The following is a 7,356-nucleotide window of genomic DNA, read 5'->3' as shown; positions in this document are numbered from 1 at the left end:
TCCTCCAGTTCCTTCCTGATACACAAAATCCTGATCCTTCTTTACTTGCACAAGGATCTGTATGACTCCTGTACATGCTTGACCTAAGATTTGCAAAAAGCTGTGTGGTAGCTTTGGCAGAAGGGGCTGCTGGAATAAAAGCCAGGATAACTGTTACAACAGGATGACAAAACTGTGGCATTCCTTAAAAAAATAAACATTTCTTTTCCTCATGAATTGAAGCAAAATCCTGTAGCAGTCAGTTGGTAAAATATTTGCTGCCTTGTGTTGCCTATAAAGTAAAATATTTATAACATTTATAATGTATTAGGTGAAAATCGTGTGTCAAGTGGCACTGCAGTTTCCACAAGTGCTGACTCCAGTGCTTGTCCAATAGGTCTGATTTGACTCTGGTGGGCTGGTGCAGAAGACAAATTCCTTGTGCAGGGTAGGATTTAATGTCAGACTCCATGCTGCTCTGTTCTGTACCTTCATACTTTATTTTCTTCATCATGTAGATCTTTGTAAAATGGCAGCCACTGGATGTAGGCACAGAGTTTGTGGTAACTGGGAATGGGTGCAGCTGTGAGCAGCAGGTGAGCAGCACTGACAGCAATGAGCCATGGGGTGCCCAGGGGCCCTGAGCAACCCCCAAAGGGAGCAGAGGGCACACAGGTGCAGTGCATCAACATCAGTGGTGTAAAAGGTTGGGCTGAAGAACAAGAGGAGCAGATGCTGCAGCCTTCTGCAGTGATGTGGTGGTACTCTGTATGGGCAGACTCCTGAAGCCCTCTGCAGTGACATTTTGTTACTCTGTTTGGGGTGAAGATTTCTGGATTTGTCTGGTGGTGCTCTGTGTGTGGAGGCCACCTCGACTGTGGCATGTGCTGTGACAACTGGATGGCTGGAGAGGCCTCAGATATGTGTTCAAACATCATCTCCTACAATTCTGGATAGCACCATTTGCACATTTTTCTGAAAGACAATGGGGAGTGGTCCAAGAGCTTTAGATGTGCCAGAATGTGGATAACTGAGATTTCACAAAATTATGAATTTAATGTTTCTTCATTTAAAATTTCTTTAGGAGAGATTCAAAGGTAGCTCATAATTTCTCCAGATATAACCCTCTCAGTAGTGATAATTCCCCTCTATCCTCATCCTTCAAGGTAATGCTCAAAATCAGCATTTGGTTTTGAAATATAATCTCTTCCCAGGAACTGGAATTAACCTGTCCCTGAACCTCTTCTTGTTTGTCTTGTGGTGCTGTGACAGAAACACTCAGTGGTGAATATTGACTGTTCTGCCAGCTGGAGGCTGCCACTGAACTTCATCAGGGTAGAAAATATGGGGGAAGTGGAGATGGTGAGAGTGCTCCCAATGTCCCAGCCCCTGTTTAGCAGGGGTGACAGCTGAATGCCAGGCAGAGCTTGCACTACCACAATTGTTGAGTGTTTCTCAGCATGCCATCAGCAGAGAGATTCCCATGTATTTTTAATGATGTCTCTCAGCTGTTTTGCATGTAGCTGCTGACACAATGCTTTGGAAAAGGCCACAGGCACAAGGAGAGTTGTGCTCATGGAAGGGACTTGGCTGGTAACAGAGCCAGGATCTAGAGCTGGGTTATGGATTTGTGCTCGGAAGTCCCCAGGCATTCTCCTGTGAGGCACTCTGCTCTTGTCAGGGGTGTCTGTGCTGCCCACAAGGCAGCAAAGCTTCACTTTGGTTCACCTCCCTAGGTTAGCCTTGGGAGAGTTACAGCAAAATCAAAAATGCATATTGAGTTGAATTTGCTTTTTAAATACTGTGTGTAAGCAGCTCAGTGAATGAGTTTGCACTGTGATTAAACAGTGTTTGAAGAGGAAAAGATGCTGAAAACAGCAAATACCCTGTTGAATCCGATCTACTAATGGTAAAATAGTGCTGTTTTATCAATTCCTCAAGACATTAAATGTAGGCTAAAAATCTTTCACTCTAAAGACTGTGAAATCAGAACTTGCCATATTTATTTTGCAATATTATCTGTTTATTCAGAACAAGATTCTTGTATGGAGTATTTGTGAATGTAAATGTTACCTTTAAAAGTCACTTCATGATTTGGGTAGAGGTAGTCTGCCTACACAGAGAAAAAATGATCTCACGAATGATCTCCACAGAGATTTAAATGGTAAACTGGTATTTCTGAACTTTAACAAAACAGATTAGGTAAGGAATTCAAGGCTATGAAATACATTAGGTGCATTACACCTATAAGTGAAAAAAATTAGTGACAAAATGTGTTCCCTAACAACATTCCTTGTAGAAGGGAAAGAAATACCTTTTCCTTTTAGTTGCACAGCATGGTTCCAGACCTGTAAGCCAGGCTGCTGAAATACAAATTTAGATACACAGACATTGACAGAGATGACAGATTCTCACATCTGGTAAACTGGATAACAACAATTCAGTTCATGTAGAAGGATAAAAATTATGCTTTCACTTCTGATGCATGGCATGAACTCTAGATGAGCAGATACAAATTTCAGCTTGTAGGAGTCTACTATTAAAAAAAAAAAGAAAAATACTGGCTCAGAGAAAGTGCCTTTTGGTGAATTCTAAAAGAATTCTTATGACATGTTTAGATTTTTTTCCCATGCTGCTTGCAATGTTGATCATCTATGGTGGAGTAAGTGATAAAGTACCATCTGAGTGAATGCTAATGTTTTTGAGCTGTCAGGCAGTAGATTATCCAGTTTGTTGTACACTGTGCACATGTGCACCTGCTAATTTGAAATGCTGATCCACCAGAGAGAATCTGGGCTGCCCGAGGAGTCAGCCCTGACCCATTTCTTTGATATATGACTTGGTCTGTCTTTGATATTAGCAAAGAGCTTTTCCAGCCACTTGTAGTTTGAGCGATAATAGCTTAAGGCCTGAACACTGTCTGTGCCTTCCACTCTATTGTGAGAGTCTGTATACCACACAAACCCAAAAACAGGGAATGTATCAACTTCAAAGGAAAGAGAAGTGAGGAGATAGGAGAAGCATCTTTTCTCCAATCCTCCGAGGTTAGAACAAAAAGCGATGTACTAAAGATGAGCTCACAAAAAATGTCAGACTTCGTAGATTTAAAATAGAAAAATGTGACATTTTTCCCAGATTAAAACATGTTAATGGGGAAAAATTGCAGCCATAATAAATATTGTATGAAAAGCTGCCAAGTAACAAAGCCTTGACAAACTCAGGAGAACAAGGAACTTCAGTTGATGCTGCCACTTTATTTTTGCATTATATTCTGTCTACTCTTTTTGTGTAAGCAGAGCTCTTCAATGTCAATAGGAGTTTGGTATAAAGGGCAGATTAATTTAGATATCACACTGATACCTGTCTTCTAGAACAGTGTGTGGCCCCATGTTGCTGCTACCATAAAGTATTACAGTCTTTGTGGTCTCATGTAGAACCTATATCCTGTGTGATCCCTACACACATCTTAATAATTTCCAATTTTTTTTGGTGTCTGACCAAAAAGACTGGGAAAAACGCCCTGGCATTTACTGTCAATAATGATTAATCTTTTGAGAAGTAGTTTAAAGGAAGTGGTTTATTTCAATTTTGAAATACAAAGGTGTTAACATACAGGAAATGAAGCAATATTATGGAGAGTCATTAAAAGAGGTCAGACTTTGTAGAAAGATTTAAAAACCAAACCCTTTGAATTGTATCAGTTAAACTTCAACTGTATGTCCTAAAAGCAGCGGATCAGGACTAACGCTTTGGACATTTAAGAGTGGATATGGGTAATTGACATCCTATATGTGGAATGTCTTATGGAGCTTCAAGCTGCTTCCCCTTCCCTGGACATGAGGATGCTATCACTGGTGGAGTTCAGCTGGCTGAGCACGTGGTCTGAAGAGGGAATGTCTTGTCTGCTCATGATCTGGGCATGTGCAGGTTACTTAAATAACCTGGGGTGTGTGCAGAAAGCAGCACTGTTAAAGGTTCAAACACAGATGTTTTGCAAGCTTTCAGACTGCCCCCACTGCAGAACCTGGAGGGTCACTAACTGGTTTGCCCACCTTTGCTTGAATGGCTTTTTTCCCAGGTGATGACCCTGTGCCAGGGTGTGACTGGATGTCAGAATGCTTTCTTCAGGTCTGAAAACTTAAAACTTACCTGGGATTTGTTTTCCCTGGCCACAGGAGATGGCAGCTTTCCCTCTTCCCTTGTACCTCTTTGTCTTGGTTTGGAAAGCCAGGTGTCTGCTAAGGAAGGCAGGAGCCTCCCTGAAATGGAAAAATGTAAACCCCCTCCCTCTGAATTGCTATAAATTTGAAATTAAGGGGCTCTCAGGCAAAAATATGGGAGCAGGAATAACAGTTCTTTATCAGGAAGGAAAATAAAAAGATAAAATAAACAATGCAGTGAACTAAACCAACACTAATAGGGTCAGAACCCAAGCTGACACCCTGTGGGTCAGGGTGCTGGCAGCAGTCCCATTGGAATTGTGGCTCAGCCCTCCTGCAGTGTCAGGGGTGGTTCTGCTGGAGCAGGGATCCTGGAGAAAGGTTGGGATGCTGTAGTTCTTATCAGCCATGCAGGGACACTCAATGGCTGTTATCAGCAGATGTCTCCCAGGAGGGAGGAGTGGTTGTAGAAGAGATAAGGAAAACTGCCCATGAACAGAAGCCAGCTGCCATACAGATGGCAAAGAGATACAATTTGCTTGGCAATCCAGGACATTCTTCCATACCAGATATGGTGGTGATCCCTCACACCTTCCCTGCTCAAGTGTCAGTGTGGATCACCCAGATGTTTCAGCAGCATAAAATTGTGCTTTCACTTCTGATGCATGGCATGAACTTGAAATGAGCAGATACAAATTTCATCTGCAAGAGGCTACAGGTTCCTCATGTACTCTTTAGGCCATACCTCCCCTCTTTCCATAGATTCTTGGCTGGAAAATTGCTTTGTATTTATTTGTGAAGCACTTCTCTGCAAGTCCAGCAGAGCTGCTTTAGAAGAGCCTGCACAAATTTGTGGAAGAGAAATCCTTGAAGGATGTTAAACACACAGAAACTGCTCTAGCTCAGGAAACTGCTGAGCTGCAAATCCCTGGGGGCTCAGCTGCAGTCAGTGCTCCAAAGAAGCAGCAGTTCTGCCTGTTCTGCATTTCTGCTCTGCCCTGGGGACCTGCTTTTGGTCTCCAGTGAGAGCAGGACTCTGACCTGGGCCTTTGCACTGGGTGCAGATGCCTTAGGTCAGTTATCAGCTGCAGGAACCCCTCTGGCATTTCCTACCAGGGTCCAGCTGGTTTCAAGACCAAACGTGAGGAAGGCAGGCCAATGCTCAAAAGGGAATTTTCAGGAAGACACAGATGTAGCTGTCCAGTTGTTGAAAATGACTTGTAAGCTGGACAGAGGCAGTTTTGTGATGGTGGCAAGAAGCAGTGCTTTGAATCCAAATAAATATAAGGCTATCCTTTCTATTCTGTGCTTTATTCTTTTCAAATATACTGTGCTGTTTTCACCTGAATACTGCTTACATGTGCAGTATTTGGTTAAAAACTCTCAGATATAGGTGTGTCTTAGGAAGTTTTCTTTCTCTTCAGTTATTTGCCTTTTGCTTCTCTGGTGTTGTGCTCTAACAACAAAAGCGAATGAAAATTTTGTGTTTCTGAAGCAGTGAAGTACAAAGTGCAGTCAGTAACCCACTGATTAGAAAATAATAAAGATATGGAGGTTAAATTTGAAGGGATTAAGAAATAGTGAACAAACACTATTCTGATGAGTACATAATATATAATGAGTATGTAATATATAATATAATCAGTATATTAGGGTAGTGCAGTAAAATAGAGAAATTAAATTTCATATATATTAAAGGCCAGATAATTATTTCTTTCCCAATGTGGGATAGGGGAGTTGAAGGGAACAAAACAAGTTGTATAAAGATATTTATTCTTCCCAGAAGTGTGCTGATATAATTCCTCCCAAAGTGTATGGAAATGCTGTATATATTTTACTGGAAATATTTGGTTTTGTCCTGATACTTGGTAAGAGATGATATCCAGAGGTGTGAACTGTCCACTGTTTTCTTCTGCACAGTGAACTTGGAATCTACATTTAAGTATTCACTCTCTTTCTGAATTATACATGTAATAGTCTGCTCAGTGAAATGTAAAGCCATCATAATAGTCTTAAAACCCAAATGATCCAGATTCACCCCAGAATGGCTGACTGAGCAATTGTAATAGCACTGCTTCTGTGTGTGAGGATTAGCTAAATTCTGCTCCTTTTATCCACAAAGCTGGATGAATGTGCAGTGTTGCTGTCCACAGCCTTACTAGAAAGAGATCTGTCTTGCTCTCTGATTCTTATTTCTCTGGTGTACTGGCTCATACCCTTCTTAAAATACCTGTCAAGAACCCGATGCAGTCCCCAGAGCTGAGTTTCAAAGTCTGTCTGTAAACACAGCCACGTTTACAGCATGGAGAGCCAAATTTCTTTCAGTGTGTGACAGCTCATTTGCATTATCTAAATAGTGAGTAATTCCTGTAAGCAGGGATTCCATTTTCATATAGAAAGTGTGCAAGTTTTGCAGTCCTGTGCTTAGTGATCTTTGTTTTTCTTCTATTGGTGAGTAAAGTGGTGAAGGACAGACCAGAACAAGAAGAATTTACAAAAGAGTTGAAATTGTAAGAACAGACAGCTCTCCCTTTTGTACCTCATTGTGCACAGTTCAGGTTGTTGCCCAACACAGAAACATTAAGAAGCTCTCTATTATAGCTACAAAGGTAAAATGGAGGAGGAGGAGAGCAGAGAGAGAGAAATTATGCAGCACAGGCAGGGGAGCAAAGCCTTTTGATACTGTACTTTCAGACTCAAAACTTAGATTAATGAGGACAGAGCTTCTTAGATTGCTTTGGAGTACTGCACACAAACTTCATCTGAAAGGAAAAGGACACTTTCAATGTAACCTTCACTCCATAATTCTGAACAAGCTGCTTGCTAGTAGTGTAGAAAACTTCAAATGTCTCCAAATATTAGAGCATCAAGCCAAACAAAGAAAGAATAACTTATTGAGGTGTTAGCACAATGTGAGTGACCTTCTTGATGTGACATTTTTTTGGCATAAGAAACACCTCCAGCAGATGTTTAGTAGTTAAAGCTATTTGAGAAGACTTTTCTGCACAAGTGTGAGCCAGATCATTTAAACAACATACAACAGGCTCTCTACCCACCCAGGTAGCAGCAAATTTTTATGATAAGGATGTATAAGAAAAAGGAGGTGGTGCTTTCTGTCAGAAGTGGAGATGCAGAGCCTTTCTCTCCTGTCCCTCTTGCTGCCTGTGTGCTCTAGGGCAAACATACCTCATTCCTCCTACCTTTAAAGTTCTGGGGT

Source organism: Geospiza fortis, unplaced genomic scaffold (genome assembly GCF_000277835.1).
Source record: "Geospiza fortis unplaced genomic scaffold, GeoFor_1.0 scaffold317, whole genome shotgun sequence".
In the NCBI taxonomy this organism is placed as follows: Eukaryota; Metazoa; Chordata; class Aves; order Passeriformes; family Thraupidae; genus Geospiza; species Geospiza fortis.
Note: the sequence above shows the minus strand (reverse complement) of the source record.